Raw genomic sequence first — 22,342 nt, forward strand, 5'->3', positions numbered from 1 at the left:
AAGGTAATTAATGGTACGAGTAGTAGGGGCAAGTAAGCGGCAGTAAGAGGGAGAGGGAGTAGGGTGGTGACAGTGTCCCAGAATTTAGGGACTTCAGGCGAGAAGCATTGGGCAAAGTCATTAGCAGAGTGTGTGGAGGCGATGGCTGAAGATGTGTGGCCAGCATAACCTGTAGGGTGGAGGAGTTTACGGGATGAGAGCGAAGAGTAGATAGGACTTTAATTAAATAGTGTGCTTTAGCTTCCCCAGGCTGTAGTGAGAGTGAGGAGGCCTGCCTTGAGGGGGCATGGCTCTTGCACCAGGTGGTATTGCATATCCGTTTTGAGGATGAAATCTGAGGGGTAATTTAAGGTTGGGTTCGTGGTGTGAAGGTTTAGGAGCTATAGCGGTTTTCAAAGGGTGAGCTCTTAGCCTGGTTGAAGTCAAAGAAGGCCTAATCAATATTAAGGTGGGCCTTGCTGGGGTCAGGTAGAGAGCCAGGAAGCCAGGCCTACATTGACTTGTGGAGAAAGGAGTTTTGGGAGTGGAGAGCAGGGGACGGTGGGGGTGAGCGGGGGCAGTGATGCTGAAGTGAAGGAGGAATTGGTCAGGTGTGGAAGGTACAATGGTGATAAGGATGCAGTAAGTGAGATGGAGAGGAGATGTGGTCAAGAGTGCTGCTTTGGAAATGAGTCGGGAGACTGGAGGGAGAATATAGGGTGGTCACAAAGGGCAGACTCAAGTTCCGGGTGGTGAGTGAAGGATATTTGGATAAGGTTAGTGTCACCTATCAGCTCCATGGAGCTCAGGTGGGAGAATGAAGATAAGCAGGAAGTTGTGATCAGACAAAAAGAAGTGTGGCCTGCTGATCACGCGGCCAGTGAGTGATGTATGGAAGGAGCAAGGTAGCAGTGAACTGAAAGGAGAGCAGTAGAAAGTCAGATGACGAAAGGGGCCCAGGGATAGACGTGGCTGATCACTAGGCCGACCCCTTCACCACTTGCTTTCGATTTGCAAGAGTGAACAGAGGTGGCAGTGGCATGGGGTTTCAAGTAAGCCCATGTCAACAAGTAGGGAGCTTGTAGTAGTGAGGAAGGAGTTTGTTTGGAAGTTTTATTGGGCATTCAAGAACCTTGGGGGAAGAGTGATGAGCAAGGGGTGATGTAAGGAGTCCTGCGGGGAGGCACAGGGAATAGATTAGGTTGTATTGAGACTATCGCTTCAAAGGCTTTTTTCTGGATGAGGAGGAAGGAAGAGAGGCGAAAGGTGGCGGGGAAGAAATAGCTGGCAGTAGTCGTGATGAGGGCAGCGTTATGCTGCTGTTGAGTTGGAAATGGTGACAGCTGTAGGGCAGAGCATTGCTAGGTGTTGGGATAGAGGGTTTCCAAGGACCAATCAATCCTTTTAAAATTCAGTACATTGCCACTAGCGGCCAAGAAACCATTTTTAAAGGGGCCACCAGCGACCAAAGAGAGAAGTTTAAAAATGCAGTACAGGGCCAAAAGTGACCAAAAAATAAGTATGATTTACTACAATTACATTTATTATAGAGTGATGTATCATAAAGGACATTTTACACGCTGTAGTGACTTCTGTACCCCTAAATGTACATATTTTCATCAATGTTTGAGGCTGTTAAAAAGAAAGCATATATTTTTAAAAGACCCAGAAGACAGCTATTGTTAACGGTTTGCACTTTTATGTTGCAAAGTTTCGACATAGGTTCTGGTGTCCAGTGCCTGACATCCTGGTCACATAGTGGCTCACTGCCACCAGGTGGCTTGTGTGCAGACGGGCATCCCAGCGGCAAGGGCATCATCATTGTGTCTAGTGCTGCTAACATGGCCTTCCTGCATTGAATACAAATATTTGTCATGTGGTGTATTTTAAACCTCTACGGGCTGTAAATAATAAAAAGCTACATAGAGGTTGCTCAAGTGGAGATATTTCCTTTTTTCAAAAATAAATATATTCTTGATGCGCTCCCCATCCATATGGCTCTTGAGATAAAACACAATAACTTGTATACATCAATGGTGCGATTTATATGTTTACTGAAGTGCATATGCCTGTGGAATTTGGCAGTCCAGCATTGGGATGCTCTCGACAACAGCCCAACCAAAGGCAGCACATGAGTCATTCTATTGACAAACGTGGCGTATTGAGGGCATGTGCAGCACATGAGTCAAAGTATAGACAAACAGTGGCATATTGAGGGCACGTGCAGCACATGAGTCAAAGTATAGACAAACAGTGGCATATTGAGGGCACGTGCAGCACATGAGTCATACTATTGACAAACAGTGGCGTATTGAGGGCACGTGCAGCACATGAATCAAAGTATTAATAAACAGTGGCATATTGAGAGCATGTGCAGCACATGAATCAAAGTATTGATAAACAGTGGCATATTGAGGGCACATGCAGCACACAAGTCAAAGTATTAATAAACAGTGGCATATTGAGGGCACATGCAGCACACGAGTCAAAGTATTGATAAACAGTGGCATATTGAGGGCACATGCAGCACACGAGTCAAAGTATTGATAAACAGTGGTATAGTGAGGGCACGTGCAGCATATGAGTCATACAATATTGACAAACAGTGGCGTATTGAGGGCACGTGCAGAACATGAGTCAAAGTATTGAACAACAGTGGCATATTGAGGGCACATGCAGCACACGAGTCAAAGTATTGATAAACAGTGGTATATTTAGGGCACGTGCAGCATATGAGTCGTAGTATTGACAAACAGTGACATATTGACGGCATGTGCAGCACATGAGTCGTATTGACAAACAGTGGCATATTGAGGGTACTTGCAGTACATCATTTCTAATATTGACAAACAGCAGCATTTTGAGCGTATTGCAGCACATGAGTCAAAGTATTGATAAATAGAGGCGTATTAAGGGAACTTGGAGCATACGAGTCATAATATTGCCAAACAGCAGCATATTTAGGACACTTGCAGCACACGAGTCAAAGTATTGATAAACAGTAGCGTATTGGTGGTATCTGCAGCACATAAGTCATAGTATTAACAAACAGCAGCATATAGAGGGCACGTGCAGCATATGAATTGTAGTATTGACAATCAGGGACATTTCGAGGGTACTTGCAGTTCATGAGTGCTAATATAACATATTGCAGGCACTTGCAGCACATGAGTCTTAGAATTGACAAACAGCGGCACATTGAGGGCACTTATGGATTTATCTATTGTTGACTTCTTAGGGGCCAGCTGCGCATCAGGTGATGTGGCGGTATAGGCCGCAGAGTCTTAGTGTGATGGTACTTCTTTAAGAGTGCAATGTGGATCATTTTGGGGTAGCCTGGGGAGCAGTAGGTAGGACATCCTAGAGATAAACGCAGAGCAGCTGTAGCTTTGGCAGGTGCATTATAAAACCCCAGATAAAACTGATAAAGTAAAGCATGAAGACATTGCCTCCATATATGGCTGTACTGTCCCCGGGTCTGGCCCACTTGAGAGGAGAAGGATGCTTTTGGGACAGAACAGAAGTAAAGCACACTTGCAATGGGATCCCCAAACATATACTGGCAAAGAGAGCAGTGGCAGATGCACCCCAACATTTGAAGCAACATACGAGTTTGAGGACGTTGCAAGTAGGAGCCCGACCCTGAAAGCAGAAGAGTGGTAGTGGCCGGTTCTTGGATGCTTGGTAGCTCTGCCGGGTCGGTGGATAGGACCCAGTCCATGAACGACCGTCTTGAATTGGATTCTCCTCTCAAGGCAATGACAAGAAGGCAATGTTTCAATCTGTAATGACTGGGTATTTCCTCCTGGATATGAACTAGGTTCTGCTTCTCCTAATGGAGATATGGCATTTATAATGTATCTCAGTTAGACTGTGGCTTGGCTAATAAAGAACTAGTCTTTTGCAATCAAGCTGCTCACCGGGCCAATCAAGAGGTCCATGGATTTTCACACTAAAGGAAAGCGAGGAGTAGCACTTAGAAACCAAGATGTTAAGGTGACTTACAGATGCATGTTTGAATAGGTCCCCTTCACAGAACTCTAGGAGACCTCAGTGAAACAACAAAGAAAGACAGAGCATTCCCCCTGTTCAGAGCCTCCAGTTGTTTGACAGCCATCCAGTCCTCTTATTGTTGGTTGTACATTGGCCCTTCCAAGCAACCAGAGCGTATTCATGACTGCTGAACTAGTCATGTGACAGGTGCAGCAACTACTATCATGCCAAGTAACTAAGACACGGGAGAATAAGGTCCCAGTCAGCAAGCCAGGAGCCCCGAAACCCGGTGCTATACAGGGCGTTCTTTCTCTTGCTTCTTGTAGCCATTCAACCGTATTTTGGGGCTTGGTGGATGAGGACAATTCTCCCCACAGGAAGATGAATGAAGGCATTGTTAGATGGGTCGTCTGACTTGGTTCCATGACCTTTTTAGGATATAGCAGTGGTTGAAGTGAGCGGGAGCAGTGGGGAGCGATGTTCCACTACTTTTTTTTTTTTTTTACTGTTAACAGTTCCACTACTTTTTGCAACCATTTTTACCATTCTCGACCTGTTCTTTGTGAAGTTAAACCACACTTCTCCACTTTACCACTCAGCAGCAGTTACAGCTAAACGGAAATCTGTTTCAACTCAATTGACTGTCAACCAGCATGGATGCAACCCTTGAAAAACATATAGACCGTTGCTCCCCTCCTGCCTAGTCTGTCCCCCACCAGGGTCACAATTGCACTACTTTTTTGGTACACTTCTACCAATACACCAGTACACTTCTTCCAATAGATATATGAAAAAGGCATGGGTCCTTCGTAGGGAGCTCACTCGGGACAAATGTTGGTATTCTGGACTGAGTCCACCTGTGTCAGGGTTCAGTCTACACGCTAGGTTTCTTCTGTTCTGTCTCAGAAACGAGTATGGTAAGGCTTCCCTTTCTCCCCCGCAGCTTTTTGAACCTGCTCCTCAGGCAGGCAAAAGCCAACATGACCAGGCCAATTGCCAGAAGGCTCAGTCCCAGGAAGAACAAGGTGGACTTCACTGAGTCGTTGAACAAGGCCACGCCGGTGCTTGATGTGCCAATCACCAGCACCACTGTGCCAAAGGCCATCATGCAAACGTGGCATGAATTCTCGACTCCTCCAGTGGTAGCACTGATAAGGTGGGGATCGGGCCGGACGCTGCCGAGATTCAGTGTCACTTCCTCCTTTCTGTCGATGGTGGACATGTCTGTTGCTGACGATTGGTCCATGACAAGGCCCCAGATCCTGAGTGGAGAAAAATAGAGACTGAGTGAGTCAGTGAGTCGTATACTGTACCTTTGGGCGAGTTAGTAAGAGCAGTTCTGTTACACACTTTGCAAAATAAATTGCCTCCAGATACTGAAGTTACTATTGCCTTCAAGCACTTAACTCCCTTAGTTGCAACCAGTGCGGATTGGCATGGTGTGCATTCTCCACTCCCTCAAGATCAATCAGAGGCAATCTAACATGTTATAAAATGGTATCCTTGGGACAGTCAATCAATATGGTTCCCCTGTGGCTAGTGATGTGTTTAATCAAAATTACTTTTGCTTTCACCACATTTGCTGGGAGGCTGCTATACCAATTCAGTACACTGCACTATGAAAAGTATTGCTTAAGGTTACCCGCTGCTATCAACTATACCCATGCCATGTAGTGGTCATCCATCTGGTCCTGTTGTTATTCTTTACATTAACGTAGTTGTAATTATGATTTTTTTTCATTACAGATGCAGTACTCCAGGTTTCGGATTGCAAAGAATAGCAGGAATGGATGGCCTACGGTTTATAGTGATGTAATCGAATGTCATTTTTTCGAAAGTCATAATACCGAGGAAAAAAAAGTCGAAAACAAAAATTTAAATTTTTTTTTTTAAATTGCTTTTTATTCGAAATGGGTGGGTTCCCCCGAAACCCCCTTTATTTTTTTTGTTTTACCCATTTTTTTTTATTCCCGGACCCCAAAATAAATATATAATTTTAAAAAAGGGCTTTCGACTTTTTTTTTCGACCTTTTTGTTTTCGATATTATGACTTTCGACGAAATGTTTTCGATTTTTTCACTGCACACCATGGCCTACACCCTCCATACCATGGGTCTCCAAGTGTGTTCCTCAAGAGCAAACTCCAAAACTTGTTTTCAGGCCAGCGATACAAAATCCATTTGGTTACAATAAGTGCTAATAGGAGCTAGTAGCATAGTCACTGGCTATTCTGTAAACCCGGTGTGGGTGGGCCTCTGAGGATCAATCTTGGATCTGTACCACATAAGGATCCAGTAGGGAGCTCTGCGTGAGCCCTGAGTCTCTTGTTGCAACTTCATGCCATGACCTGTAGTCCTAGGAGATGGAGCACTTACTTTTTGAATTCCCCTACTTCCTGTAATTGAATACCCCTACTTCCTGTAATTGAATACTCCTACTTCCTGTACTTGAATACCCCTACTTCCTGTAATTGAATACCCCTACTTCCTGTAATTGAATACTCCTACTTCCTGTAATTGAATACCCCTACTTCCTGTAATTGAATACTCCTACTTCTTGTAATTGAATACCCCTACTTCCTGTAATTGAATACTCCTACTTCCTGTAATTGAATACCCCTACTTCCTGTAATTGAATACCCCTACTTCCTGTAATTGAATACCCCTACTTCCTGTACTTTGATTCCTCCTTTTACAGATGTAAATGTCCCAGCCATGTTCCCACATATTTTATTTTCTCCAGTGCATACGTGTGGATGCTTAGACCTCTATTCATAAGACGTCTGGTTTACTAAAAGATATTTGTTGCGTAACTTTACATATGTTTGTTTGTTTGTTTATTTATTTGTTAGGCGCACCGAACCCGTAGGTAACTCGGCGCAACATAGCATAAAGGGAATTCACAACTTAGGCTACAGGTTAGGCATATGCATATGCAATAGCGTTGACTGAATACAGAATCTAAAAGCAGCCTCATCCAAGTGATCATAACAGCATGCAGACACCTCCAATTAGGTTTACATCTAGTGAGCAGACATGGAGCTGATCCAACGTCTCCTAGATGTCCTCAGCAATCACAAGTATCGACAGAACTGCTTTTGTTGCTAGAGCAGTCCACTCTCCTTACAAACTAGTTTTAGAAGCTCGACACATGGCCCATAATATCGCCGACATAAAAAATAAGATGGTCATTGGTTTTATTGACAATGCCCAGTGCAAAAGGGCCCTTCATCTTTTTCAATTGACACAGGCCCCAAAACCTTGCCAACCCCCAAACCCTCCCCACACACCCTGACAGTGTGAACTTAATCGCTTTTTAAAAGGCTATTTAGTGTTCCAGCTCCCCGCTGTCTGCCTTTTTTTTCTTTTGCTGTGCAGCTCAAGACCAATCCACTTGTCCCCTTGATAAACTGCAACTCCCCTGGCCCCCCACCAACTCTCGATTGCTTTATTTAGGCGTTTGCCACACAATTAGGCCACAAGACCAGTGTTGGTGGTGTGCACATATTGCCCAAGGAAACACCAGTCTAAACTAAAGGCTGTGTCATTTGTAATGTGCATTTGTTGACCAAAGACAGACCTCTCCAAAAGCTGTTCAGTAATCATGGACATGTTTGACCCTGCTCTCTGCGTTTTTGCGTGGGAAAGTAAATATGCTTGGAGATTAATGACGTCCAAGGTTGGGACTCTTGTTATCCAAAGTCAATGATGAAACCAGGGCAATTGCACGCTGCAATTTGCTTTTAGGAAACATACTCTCCATTATAATCTTGTGGGAGGCATCACACAGCTGCCCAATGCCCCACAACCAAAGTGCTTTAAGTATGCTGCACAGAGTTATGACCCCCAAAAAACGTGTTTACAAGTTCCCACTGCCCTGTTGCATGTGGAAACCGGACACTATATATGGTCAATGCATATTTGTTGTGAACATATGCAGGCAGATTTTCCCAATTGTAGGAAAAGGAGCCCCCAAGCTTAATTTTGGATGTCCCCTCGCACACCATCTGATGGACACCATATTGATTCATGATCACACTGCCAAGCTCCCTCCGGCCCCTGCAGCTCTCTCCATGTTCTTTTTGCCGCTTAATCCCAAACTGGCCTACCCTTACTGGGCTAAATTGCCTATGGATTTCCTGGCAAGGCAAGTCAGGCCTCATTACGACCCAGGCGGTCCGGAAATAACGGTGGCGGTAAACTCGCCGCCACCGTTGTTTCTGGACCGCTTGAGTCCGACCCCTGCAGGCGGGAGGTGATGTTCCCGCCAGGTCTGACCTGGCGGGTTTAACACCTACCGCATGCAGGCGGACGAGGAAACACCAGCAGCATTACGAGATGCTGCCGGTGTTTCCATGATCCCCATTTCCATCGAGTCCCATAGGACTCGATGGGAATGGGGATTTACACCATTCCGCCTCCGTGATTCCCGGAAAACCGGGGTTGTAATGAGGCATTGAATTCAGCCTAATACCCTGGGGTTTTAAAACATGGAGCAGCATACCAACAATGGTTTTTGAAACTGACAATTTCCGGTGGTTCAGAGTGTCACACGCATACTACTCCTATTTTAAAGAGCCTCGCACCTACAGGCGCTCAGGTCACCATTTGGACGGCAGTCCCCATAGTTTGAAGGCCATTGTTATAGACTGGTAGTACTGGCTCTCTCTAGATGAAGAACAAAGCAGACCTAAACATTACTATTCATCAATCCGTTCAAGGCCCAGTCCCCCTAAACATATTAAACTGTTTTTCTTCTGCTGGAGGAAACCATAGATTTTGTTTTCTCTTTATTAACTATTAAAACATATTTCGGCAATAGACCCTTGCAATAGTCAATTGTCTATGCATGTCTATTAGCATATGAGCTTGTTTGCCTGCTTGTATACGAGGCGTGGCACGCTGGCCTCTTTTATCAAGGGAGGGAACGGGCACTGGTTGTTAAGTAAGAGGCAAAGCAGTTAGAAAAAAGCATAACATAGCTGGGTTAGGGGATATTTTTGGTTGTTGTTTGTTCTGTTACTTTTCCACCTCCCTGACATCCTACTCTCATATGGAGTGAAAAAATGGTTTTTACATAACTGGAAAAAAAATCGATTTAGAAAGACTGCTCCTAGCGGTCTTGTCTTTCTAAATACAACTGGCCTGCCCTGTCGCACACAAGCGCGTGCAGCGACTGACAGGCGTGGCTGGGCGGTGAGGTAAGTGGAAGCGAAGCAGGACGATTTTGCGCGGCCATTTCGGCGCCGGCCGATTTGGCGCGGCCGATTGGCCGCAGAGCCCATTTCGGCGCGGCCCGTTCGCCACGGGGATGTTCGGGCGCCAGGATGTTTTGGCGCGGGTATTGGCATGGGAGGAGCGCTCTCCCCTATACTATAAAGTGGCACAGCTCGATTCAGTGGAACTTTTTCATGAGTGCGCTGTATTACCTGCAACTGGAGGGCGTGTGTGCAGTCCTGAGGTTCGCCCTCATGGGATTGCCTAGCCATCATGATTTCCCTCAATTATATCCAGTTTTGCTTGAGGTTTCCCTCTTGTGCCTGTTGGGGGATTGAGCTTAATAACTCCAGAACACTTAGAGGCGACTTGTATGTCTATTATTTCAAAGATATTCTGGAGGTCAGCCAGAACAATGTTCTTCTTCGCCCCCTCTTTCTTCTTTTATGTATTATTTCACGCCCACCTTGCCACGATGGAATGGGAGAGCGATGCTGATGTCGGGAGGCCTTCTTATTTTCAGTGAGCAGAGGTCTCTGGTCGGGCTGCATGGAGTCTCGGCAGTAGATTGCACGCGTTTCAGAGGATGCCTCTTGGGCTGGCTCGAATCACACGGGATATTGGCTATTTCACCCTCTAAAGTGACGTGTGACGTTTGACGTTCTATGATAATACAACCATTATTAATCTGCGGGGTCTTTTTATCTCGTACATCTCCGCCTGTGAGACTATTTTTCTTACTCTTATACAGCTGAACCAGGTAAACGCCAGCTGCTCATTAAGTACAGGGAACTAGAACGACGGGTCTTTACTAAACTGGCTCCAGTGCTGAAAAAATAAGAGCTCAACTAGTGCCCGATCCGAACAGAGGCTCGAGCACTGCTAATGGCACCAGAGACAAGTAGGGACCGCAGACCAACACCCAACTATGCCCAACTATGCAATACCATGTGTAGGGTAACTAACCTCGCACCGCCGCTATAACCTCAGCTGCAATCTCACGTTACAATCCACCAACACGGCATACAGAAAGCATAGGCAGTTTGCACGGCCCGCTGCCGGTGCCACCTAGCGAACAGCACTTGCGCGCCACTGCTGGGGTGAGGCAGAGTGTAACACCCATGAGCGGTGCCAGGTCTAACAGCAGAAATCGGAGGGCATTTGATGTTCAGATGCGGGCAGTTGTGCCGCCACTCCCAGGCAGGTGTGCAGGAAGCCTGCACTTCCTCTCTTCTCTCAGTGCCAGTGGAGCTTGCATTACTGGTGCTGCCTATGCCATAGAAGCTTGCACTAACGCTACGGCCCATGCCATAGAAGCGTGCACGCTGATGGGCCCCAGTCTGAGTGTGAAACTTGGCTGCTGCTCTCAGAAGAACTTGTGTAAGAGGGAATCTTGCAATGCTGTGGACCATTTATAGGTACACTGGTGCGGTGTAGAATGGGGTGTACGAGAGATAAGCTTGCACTGCAGCAACCCGTGCAGTACATGGGGTGTACGAGACAGAAGCTTGCAGTGCAGCAACCCGTGCAGTACATGGGGTGTACGAGAGGGAAGCTTGCACTGCACCAACCCGTGCAGTACATGGGGTGTACGAGACAGACCCGTGCAACCCGTGCAGTACATGGGGTGCACGAGAGAGAAGCTTGCACTGCTGTGGACCATTTATAGGTACACTGGTGCGGTGTAGAATGGGGTGTACGAGAGATAAGCTTGCACTGCAGCAACCCGTGCAGTACATGGGGTGTACGAGACAGAAGCTTGCAGTGCAGCAACCCGTGCAGTACATGGGGTGTACGAGAGGGAAGCTTGCACTGCAGCAACCCGTGCAGTACATGGGGTGTACGAGACAGAAGCTTGCAGTGCAGCAACCCGTGCAGTACATGGGGTGTACGAGAGAGAAGCTTGCACTTCTGTGGACCATTTATAGGTACACTGGTGCGGTGTAGAATGGGGTGTACGAGAGATAAGCTTGCACTGCAGCAACCCGTGCAGTACATGGGGTGTACGAGAGAGAAGCTTGCACTGCAGCAACCCGTGCAGTACATAGGGTGTACGAGGGAGAAGCTTGCACTGCAGCAACCCGTGCAGTACATAGGGTGTACGAGAGAAAAGCTTGCACTGCAGCAACCCGTGCAGTACATGGGCTGTACGAGAGAGAAGCTTGCACTGCCGTGGACCATTTATATGTACACTGGTGCAGTGTAGAATGGGGTGTACGAGAGATAAGCTTGCACTGCAGCAACCCGTGCAGTACATGGGTGTACGAGAGAGAAGCTTGCACTGCAGCAACCCGTGCAGTACATGGTGTGTACGAGAGAGAAGCTTGCACTGCAGCAACCCGTGCAGTACATGGGGTGTACGAGAGAAGCTTGCACTGCAGCAACCCGTGCAGTACATGGGGTGTACGAGAGAGAAGCTTGCACTGCAGCAACCCGTGCAGTACATGGGGTGTACGAGAGAGAAGGTTGCACTGCAGCAACCCGTGCAGTACATGGGGTGTACGAGAGAGAAGCTTGCACTGCAGCAACCCGTGCAGTAGATGGGATGTACGAGAGAGAAGCTTGCACTGCAGCAACCCGTGCAGTACATGGGGTGTACGAGAGAGAAGCTTGCACTGCAGCAACCCGTGCAGTACATGGATTGTACGAGAGAGCTGTGTGATCCTGGTGCACTTCACGCTGTGCCCCAAGCAGTGCACCGCCGGGGCAGGGTGGGGGGCTGGCAGGGTGGGGGGCTGGCGTGCTGGCTCTCACAGCAGTTGCTCACACAGGCTCTGCTCCGGTCCCACACCCACATTTCTTTTCAAATGCAACACCTTAACATTACCTGCCAACAGGGGTGTTGCTAGGTCTGGAAAAGACCCAGGGCTACGCTAATGTCGGAACTGTCGGGACTGGGGGCTAGCCAGCAATTTGGCTGTAGCTCCTGAGATTCTATCTGGGGCTACAACCAAAAGACCAGGGGCTATAGCCCCTTAACCCCCCCCCCCCCTAGCAACGCCTCTGCCTGCCAACGTGTTGCATTTGAAAATAATTAGGCTTTTGGATTTGGCGTGAGGGAGTTCAGGCGTGGCTGCAATGTCAGCCACGTCCAAACGACCCTCGCGCCAAATCGACGGCGCCAGAAAGGCTTCTGCGCCAAAATGGGCGTTGCCGAACTGGCCCCGCGGCAAACCGGCCCGCGCCGAAACAGGGTGTACCGAAGTGGAAGAGAGTGTGTGTGTGTGGGGGGAAGAGAGGGGGAGGAGGAGCAGGTAAAAGTGTGCTTGCGTGTGTGAGTGGTGGAAAGTGAGAGGGAATGTTATGGGCTGGGAAGGAGGTGGCAGGGGATGAAACGGAGGGTTTGGGGGGTTGAAACCTCCTGATTTAATGTAGCTGGCTGCCAAAAATGTAAGGGAAATGCCTGTTTAAGCATAGGCACCCTGACATTAAATACTCTTTGCTGAATGGGCAGGCACCCCCTTGTCTGTGCCCGTTCTAGCCTTACTAACAACCATTTAACAAAATGTTTACTGGCAGTGTCCATCAAAGAAATCAACCTAGACTGGTACTATTATAGCGCCTTGTCTGGAGGATGGCACTTTCCCTGGCTTTGAAACTGCATGATATAGGAAGAACCAATGGCCACCACTCCAGGTTTACTTTCAATATGCAATTTGACAGGCTATCCCTGCTCGGGCGGGCTCGGTTTCGGTGACTTGACAGACTATCCCTCCCAGGCTGGCTCGGTTTCAGTGACTTGACAGGCTATCCCTCCCGGGCTGGCTCGGTTTCAGTGACTTGACAGGCTATCCCTGCCGGGGCGGGCTCGGTTTCGGTGACTTGACAGGCTATCCCTCCTGGGCTGGCTCGGTTTCAGTGACTTGACAGGCTATCCCTGCCGGGGCGGGCTCGGTTGCGGTGACTTGACAGGCTATCCCTCCCGGGCTGGCTCGGTTTCGGTGACTTGACAGGCTATCCCTGCCGGGGCTGGCTCGGTTTCTGTGACTTGACAGGCTATCCCTCCCGGGCTGGCTCGGTTTCGGTGACTTGACAGGCTATCCCTCCCGGGGCGGGCTCGGTTTCGGTGACTTGACAGGCTATCCCTCCCGGGGCTGGCTCGGTTTCGGTGATTTGACAGGCTAGTCGTCCAGGAGTTGGCTTGGTTTCAATGACCTGACTATACTTTCGACTTCCACCATGGAAATGACCCCCTTGGGCACAATGTACGCACTGATACGCTCATACCTCAGAAACATAGCACCCCTCATTTGGGGAATCAGACATATAGAATTATAGAAGGATAGTTATCTGCTATGGGCCGTGGCATATCACAAATTGTGGGGGCTCCCCTGTGAGCCATGCTGAGGGCACCCCACCAAGTTCCTCGAAAAAGCACGGGCCTGGCAACAGAATCTCTGGCCGACCTGCAGCACCACGCTGAAATGCAGAGTCCGACAGAGAATATGGGGTTGGCACTTGTCCCGAAGGAAATCAGCACCTGCCTGATAGTACACCCGGTGGACCAAGCAGAGGGATTAAAGGGCTATTCTTTGTTTCACCGGAAGCCAGTGCAAACAACGCAGCACTGGACTAATATGAGAACCATACGGTGTAGCTGTGGCTGTCCGAGTAGCCAGGTTCTGTAACAGTTGAATACAGTGGATTAGGCCAGAGGGCTGTGCCAGATATAAAGCATTGCAGTAGTCATGCCTGCTAGAGATAAGAGAGTCGACAACCAAGGGGCGAAGCGAGGAGGGGAGAAAGGGCAGGATCCTGCATAGAACCCTCAGTATAAAATGCCCAGTTTGACATACTCTGCTAACCTGCAAGGCCATAGACAGAGATGCAGGCAGGTAGACCCCTAGATTTTTCACAACAGTCACCGGAATAGGGAACACACCCAGTGAAGAGGGCCAGAAGGAAGTGGACCAAGAGCCAGATTTAGAGGAGGCCCCCGCCACCAGTACCTCCGTCTTGTCTCCGTTACGTTTAAGCCAGTTGCCACTCATCCAATCCCCCACAGGCAGTCACGCAGATGAGACGCATATGAGTAGCACCTGAAGCCGTGGGAGATGATGAGGCCAACCAGAAGCAGAATATAGATGTTAAATAACATCGGGGGCCAGGCTGAGCCCTTGGGGACACCACAAGAAAGAGAGTAAAGAGAAGAAAGAAAAGGAGGTAAGGATACTGATTGGCCCCTATCGGTTATGCTGATGACCCTGCTGCTGCAGGGGCACGCCACGCACTGCACTAGTTGAAAGATGTATATATGCTTTTTAATAGAACCTTAAATCTTTCACCTGTGTCCCCATGTAAGAACACATTCCTGTTGGCTTTGCCCTTAATGCCAGTAATCTCATGCAACAGGAAGACAACATGTTATTACTGGCAGTATAAATGCCCCTCACCCACCATGTAGGAACACTCTTCATGTTGACTTTGACCTTAACACCAGTAAAAAAGGCAATGCCAAAATAAGTAAACATTTCCTTGCTGGCTTCACAAATGCACAGCCCCCAATGTAAGTCCACAAATAATGTTCACTGTGCCCTTAATGCGAGTAAAAAATGCCATGCTACACTAAAACAAAGTCCAGGCTGCCTGCCCTATTATACAATAAACCCACCCTGGACCCCAACCCCTCCACGCTAAAACACTCATCGAGTTGACTTTGCCTAAAAATACCAGTAAAACATGCCATGTCGGTGTATGAAACCATCCATTCTCCAATGCCCCGTGTCCCAGCATTGTATGCACACATTCATACCCATGGCTCTGCAAACTCTCCTGCCACACTTCCTGACGTGGAAGAGTCTCAACCTAGTGCCTTTCAATTTAACACAGTGACTGACAGTATGGTTCTAGCTGCATTGTCAAAACTCAAATCTTCCTCCCCCACTGACCCTAACCCACTTTGCATCCTGCAATGGATCTCTCCCACAACTGTTCCTCGGTTTACGGTAGCACTCCAATACTCCTTTTCTACCGGAGACAATTCTGAGCCCCTTAAACATGCTATTATCTCTCCTCTTCTTGACCCGGCAATAGCTGAGAACTACGCCCAATATCTCTGCTTCTAGTTCTCATGAAACTGATGGAGTCTATTGTAACTCCCCACTGACTGCCTTTTTGGAAGCCAATCACCTCCTCCACCCCTTCCAAGCCGGCTTCGGTCCCGGTATGGGAACGGAGTCTGTAATGGTGGCTCTTTTGGATGACATTGCCCTGCTTCAGGACCGCACAGAGGTGAGAGCTTTGATTCTCCCCGACCTCAGGAATCTCAGGCATCTCTCTGAGGTGGTTCTCTTCCTTTTTGTCTAACCGGTTGCAAATGGTCTCTCTTCCCACTTTCACTTCCTCTCGTCCACTGCTCTGAACTGTGGGGTTCCTCAAGGGCTCGCCCTATCTCCCCTCCTGTTCAAGTTATACATGCGCGCCTGTTGAATCTGATTACCAGCCATGGGGTACACTTCTTCTCATACGCTCATGACACACAGATTCTCTTTCGCCTCCTTGTTCCATCTTCTGACCCTCCTCACAAACTCAAAGATTGTTTATCTGTGGTTAGGGATTGGATGGCCAATAACTGCCTTAAACTCAACGGAGAAAAAAGAGAGGTCTTACTAGTTAGGTCCAATACTACAGGACAGCCCTGGACTTGTGAGTACTGGCCTATCTCCCTTGACCCATGCCCTGAACCTACCCTTGTAGTCTAGAACCTAGGGATTAAATTTATGTCCTCAGGCTCTATAAGTGTGTGTTCAGTATGCCCTCTGTGCGTAGCTTTTCCACCCCCTGCGTTCTCTGCATGGACCAGAATTGCAGGAGGAGGGAAAGGGGGGATAAACTAACTACATACATCGTAAAATAATATCAGGCTGTCTGTCACCTCACACCAAAGCAATAGCTGGCAGAGAAAATGGAATGTCCCCCTGTGCTGATGTCATGGAGGTTGATTACGAATTCCTGATTCTTTCCCACGGAACAGCAGAAGGAAAGAGCCTTCAGAAAGGTCAAGTGTTGCTGTTGAGTTCCCTTTGAAGCCATGCTCAACAAGTGGTTCAATGCGGACACCCGTCAAGCTGCCCATTTCTTCACTGCCTGCAATAACGCCACCGTGTTATCCAGTCGCCTTTGCAGCATATAGGGCCCACGCCTGAAGTGCTCCAGACCTTAGCCTGACTGCGGAATAGCGACAAAGCTGCAGAAAGCAAGAGCTGGAAGTGGGAAGAAAAGGAGAATGTGGGGAAAATGGGCAAATGGAAGTGCTTTGTGCAAGAATGGATGTGTGCCAGCCCATCTAATATGGAGTGTATTCTGGGAAAGTCAGAGAATCGATATGATATAATAGGCTATTTATAACACGCTTAATACCCAGAGGTTTCTAAGAGCAGACCCGGAGATCGAACCTGTGGTGCTCCGTGTCGTCTTGTTTCCAAGGCGAGCAAGTTGCCCTTCAGCTATCCCCCCGAGACTATATGTGTAGAGATAGCCATAATAATTTGGTTCCAAGGAGGTTTTGCAGAGCTATGAATTAAATATCGATTCGTTTTGGGTGGGTCAGGGGCTCCAGAAAGTGCTCGGACAATCCGGGTAGAGGTATCGGCTTAATATATGCCCTGCATCCATTTAAATGACTGCTCATATTTCCTGGATGCTCCTTCTGGGACTGCTATGCCAATCTTAATTCAGAGGCCTAGATCAAGAGTGAAAAAGTCATAAAAGCGAAGGTTGCTATGGGCGGAGGGGGTGAGATGGAAGGCAAGTAATAGAAATAGAAATAGAAATGGAGCCTGCAATGTTCTGTCGTAACCGGAAGGTTCGTACACGACTTTTCACTCTTTACCAGACTCGGACTGGCCTACAGGGCAATAGGCCCAGGGCAGACCCAAAAACACAAAATGCTGGTGTGGGTCCGTTTTTTGGGTCAATTTGGGCCAGTTTGATGAGTTAATTCACTCTGCGGCTAGTAGTTTTGATCAGTGTTACTGAATACATATTTCTTTTAATGCACAATTTGCATCACACTTGATCAACAACAAAAAAACATTGGTTGCTATTTAAACAGTGTCACAAAATGAATGAATATCCATTTGCAACTGTGGGCCACTTTTGTCATTGGTGCCCACGACAATTTTAGGGCCCAGTCCGACCTTGCTCTTTACCTGCTTTGATCACCCGGAAATTAAATCAAGCTCCCGCCATGTGCTCTCGCTACTCGAATCAAGGCCTGTGCCTTCTCTTGATGCATGCAACCCTTCCAATTGTTCTTGCATAAATGAACAAGATAAAGCACACCTCTGATTTAAATGCTCCCCTGGATCAAATCCACTAGTTAGAGAAAGGTGCCTTGTTATGTTACTTGTTATCTATATAGCGCCCACACTGTCATGCTATCAAAGCGCTCTAGGGTGAGTGACAACAGACTGTGGTCTGATCAAACATGAAATAAACAAAGCTTACATTGCATGCAAATAGTACATATGCTTAATGCGGCAGCTGAGATAGTCTAGAGATAGTATAACAGCTGTGTGATGTAGTCATCAGGCACAGCGTGGGATTGCTGTGTCAATGTCTAGGTGACATTTGGGGCGAATTGTTCATGCAGGATTTTAAAATAAGAGCCAGCTGCTCTGTGAAATCCTGTACCTTGCAGTGCAGAGCTTTACATCCATACCTTGGGCACATGCCCAGCCAGGCAGAAGTTAACAGTCACAATGGGACTGAATGATGTTTAAACATCACTAGTACCTACATTCAATGGCCTTCCTTTCATCTTTCACCAGTATGTTGAATATACGGATGGGAAGAGTGAAGAAGGGGAACGATTTACCGGTCAGGGTCTAGTAATTCATTAATGTCGCCTAGAGACCTTTCACCTAGGAGTGCCGCCCAGAGACCTTTCACTGGACATCCTCTCGACCCTTCACACTCTGGTTTCCGAGATACAGAGAAGGATGCTGGCGACCTCGCCACCCGCTCCTCCCTCGACGCCAGTGCCGGTCACCCCGTTGACACCGGGGGAACCGTCGGCCAAGAAGAGGAGGCACCTGATGCCTCCATGCCACCCTTCGCCCCCCTCTCCGCGGCTCCCTGTCGCCCCCAAGGGAGATGGAATTGGATACATCGACGACTGGCATGGATGACGACGGCAGGATGGGGACCGCCCGTTGCCTCCGCCCAGAACCTCTCCTCCGGACGTGATAGGATCTTTCCATGCGCAGGATTCTCAGTTCTAGGCGTAGCCTCCGTCTTTGTTCACCATATGCCCAAACCTACTGCACTGTGAAACATAGGCCCTTCTCCCACTATTCAGGATTCTCAAAGCTAGCTGTAGCCTCCATCGCAGTTTAATATATGCGGATACATGCTACAGTATGAACGCTAGGCCCATTGGTATAAGACCCTCAATTCTAGACCTGGACATATACTTCCCCAGCCGAACAATCTCGCAGCCTACGGTACGTATATCCTCACACCACTAGTGTGGACACAGACCGCAGGCACGGCCAAGCATCCATGCACAATAGAATATGGCTATGGCCAAGCACATCCGGTCTCATGCACACATAGGTGTCCGGACTGAAACACCTGATGCACCTCAACACCTCTGCCATTAGCATACAGTGCCCAACGCCTGAAAGGGAACCGGTATAGCTGGTCTCACATAGACTCTCTGAACAATAGCATTCTATCTCTAACCCTCAACAGCACCCACCCATGAGTCTGACCTCTCTTGGGCTGCTTAGTCGAGCCTTGCCAGCCACCCATGTCCTAGAACGCCAACATGCACACATGCATCCTAAGCTAAACTCCCTAGAATCTCCAACCACATCGACACGGTCACCAAGGGCGTTCCAACCGAGGATAAAGCGCATTGAGGCCACACAAGTGGGGAAAGAGTGCTATATAAATAACCAAATACAATACAATACAATGTGACTTGTGAGAGTACAATGACCCATTGAAGTAGGCAACAAAACATCACTGCAGAGCTGCCACGCGGAAAGAGATGTGGGCACGGCACCCCTGTCAATCTCCGCCAGTCACGCGCTCACGCGGATACAACCACTGACTGCCCAACAGCCGCGCTCCTTTCTTTTAACACTGTAAGATAGAGCCAAATGGAGAGAACCCCAACCCACATTGCCTCAGATTTGAGGGAGGATAAAAACATACAAAGGCTGGTGGAATAAGGAGATAGAGGACTCAGAACACAATGCACACTAAAGAATGCTGGGTGCCACGTTCCTAGCTGTGTGATCTGTCGCCATCTTGTATGCACATCCGCCGACTCCCTTATAAACATGGCTGCGTTCGAGCCACTACAGTCCGCCTCCCTCACGTGTTACCACACGCCGAGTTCTACCTGTTACTAATGTGCACCGAACGGCCTATTTCTGTTTTTAGAGGGCCAAACATTCCCAGGGGCACTAAAAAAAATAATACGTGGCACTGGTTTGTGCTGGGACCAGGTACACGCCAAGCCTACGAGCCTGACTTTATTGTGGGAAAACACACAAGTGGCCTGATTTACAAAGCGTGTTTTAATGGGACTTACCCACTCAAAAACGCGTTTGTAAATCAGGCCCAAGGTGTCATGGATTTCAGATATTATGGGGGTGGGGTATGGGGGTGGGGGTGCGGGTGGGGTGGGTGGGGTGTGTGGGTGGGTGTGTGTGTGGTGTGTGTGTCTGTCTACCATCGGAAATGCTGTTGCGCTATCGTGTTGCTTTGCCTGCTGTAATCACTGGAATGTTTGGCCAGCAGCAGGCTGTGACGCAGGCAGCAGTTGCTCCTTCTGATACCTTTCTGTGAGAGATAGGGAGGTAGCACATAGATAGGGGTCAAAGTAAATGTATTTCAAAAAAGTAGTGGACCTATGTTCCCTTGTGCCCCCCGACCCATGTTCCTCGACGATCCCATGTCCACCTTCACTCTTCCTCTCCCAATACAGACCACAGCACTGGGCCTGCCTTTCCTCCACCCCCAACACTGTGTTTTACAACAGCTGTATTACAATTAAAGAAACACATTGAAATACAATGCAGCTTAAAGGAGCACCATTACTTTAAGACATTGTGGCCCTGCTCACCGTTTGCAGCTTTGCACTGCAGCAACCACCACTCGCCCATGACCTGCACACACAGCCATACCTGCAGCAATTTCACGTTTAACCTGCTTAAATCCAGAAGACAAGTGCTGAGGAAAAATGAAACCTACCGTTCACCTGCTAATCTAGGAACGCCCCGGGTGCAAAGAAGTAAGAGAATACCTGATTTCTCCAAAAAGAAGAGGAACGTTGTACCCATGAGTTCCCACCCACTTCGAACTTGGCACCCACATATAGGCTCCTAACATTTCTGCATATCAAGGGAATTGTTCATTCGGAGGAGGGGGCCATGGGAATGAGCGCCCCCACATTGCGAACGCTTACGCTGAGGAATTGCTGCCCACTGCAGACTCGGTCAATATTCCGAAACATTAATTTGGGATACGTTCCCAGGCGTGCATGGTGGCATTAAGACAAGAGATACAAACATTCACAAAGTACATCATTACAAAGATTGCAAGCGGCTATCTTGTTACAACGTGCACTGGAACTCTGCTTTGTTGTGGAATGATGTTAAATTGTTCACCAACAAACTTATTAACGTCGTGGGCAAAATGAAAGTACGTGAACATACTGACTATATACATTTCCTACAACACTCTTTTGGTTTTGCTGATGTAGTGAATATGCTTCGCAGTTGCCCGCATCAATGGTAAATGGGCTATCCCTCTTACAATCTAGATTTACCGAGGTATGAGTTTGTGAGGTGCAGGTTTCACCAGTTTCTGCAACAGGTGCATTAAGGGCCTTTCAGAGACGTTGGCATATTGGACAATCGTTTATCTAGCAACGGATTCTGAGCTCATCGTTTTTTAGATTCTGGAATGTAAAACTGCGTGAAAATGTGCCACTCGGTCTACAAAAAAACGCCAGCGGAGTAACCGCGGCCCCCGAGGCTGCACACGTGCATTGCTCTGCTGCGCAACTTACCGTCTCTAGTATTGGCAAGTGCGCGGAGGGTGGCTCTCGGATCCGAGGATGCGTGCCTCAGGCTGGCGTGATGACTGGCGCGCGCGTTGCCTCTTCGCTCCTGTCCCCCACGTCCTTCTTCTCCGAACCTTTGCCGATCACTTTGACCCAGACCTCCCTGGCTCTGGCTTCTCGCTCGCTCTATCTGCTTTCTCCCGGACTCCTTACTAGGCGCTATCTTCCTGTAGGGGTGGTTCCAGAACCTTCTATTATTTGTCCTGCTTTCACACCTACTCTGAAAATCTATCCCCCTGCCCCCACCCTACACTTTCCAGCTGGAAATATGTACTAGTTCTCTATTCTCGTTGGCTCCTTTTCTTCCTCATCGTGTTATTTTCTTTCTTTCTTTCTTTCTTTCTTTCTTTCTTTCTTTCTTTCTTTCTTTCTTTCTTTCTTTCTCTTTCTTTTTTCTTCGTTCTCTTTCTCTCTTTCTTTCTTTCTTTCTTTCTTTCTTTCTTTCTTTCTTTCTTTCTTTCTTTCTTTCTTTCTTTCTTTCTTTCTTTCTTTCTTTCTTTCCTTTTCTCTCTTTCCTTCTTTCTCCCTTTATTTCCTTCAAATTCTTTCCTTCTTTCTCCCTGTTCCCCCCTGCGTGCTCCCCGCGTAGCCGCTTTTTCCTGTCGCCGTAACCCCGCGCTGCCCGAAGTTTGTTTCTCGCGCGCCGCTGCCGCTGGTTTTCTCACAGTCTTTATCTGCGTCACTTCACCTCGTCACAGCCCGCTTCCTCTGAAACCGCTTCTCCGTGTTTATTTATTTGCCCCGGATCCCCCTCCACCGCCGATTAGCGCGAATTTCACTGATTGTCCAGGCCCCGAGATGAACACGATAAGAGGCCAATTAGCCAGTTCCTCTCCCTGCTGCCGCCCGGAGCTCCGGGGCGGCCTCGCCTTTGCTTGCTGCTGTTGAGGGATTCGTCCTAATCCGCGGGTCCCAGCCAGGACCAAACACAAAGACAGGGGAGACAAACAATAGGCGAGGCTGCCCCGCTGATTAAAGGGGGAGGATGGGCAGGGGACTATCGAATGAATATACACACAGAATTTCGGAGAGCGGCCTATAGCCCACCGGGCCCCCCCATTTGATCCGGGCC

At 48.2% G+C, this 22,342-nt stretch overlaps 1 long non-coding RNA gene across 1 annotated transcript; it reads right to left on the reverse strand.

Moving 5' to 3' along the window:
• Positions 1 to 1,501: 1,501 nt before the first annotated feature.
• LOC138453898 (uncharacterized) lies at positions 1,502 to 21,958 on the reverse strand. Its single transcript, XR_011260603.1, has 2 exons — positions 21,217 to 21,958; positions 1,502 to 5,234 (listed from the first exon to the last, which is right to left on the reverse strand). It is a non-coding gene; the product is annotated as an uncharacterized lncRNA (long non-coding RNA).
• Positions 21,959 to 22,342: the final 384 nt, after the last annotated feature.

The sequence above is a fragment of the Ambystoma mexicanum genome, chromosome 1p (assembly GCF_040938575.1).
Source record: "Ambystoma mexicanum isolate Mex_15411 chromosome 1p, UKY_AmexF1_1, whole genome shotgun sequence".
Classification (NCBI taxonomy): domain Eukaryota; kingdom Metazoa; phylum Chordata; class Amphibia; order Caudata; family Ambystomatidae; genus Ambystoma; species Ambystoma mexicanum.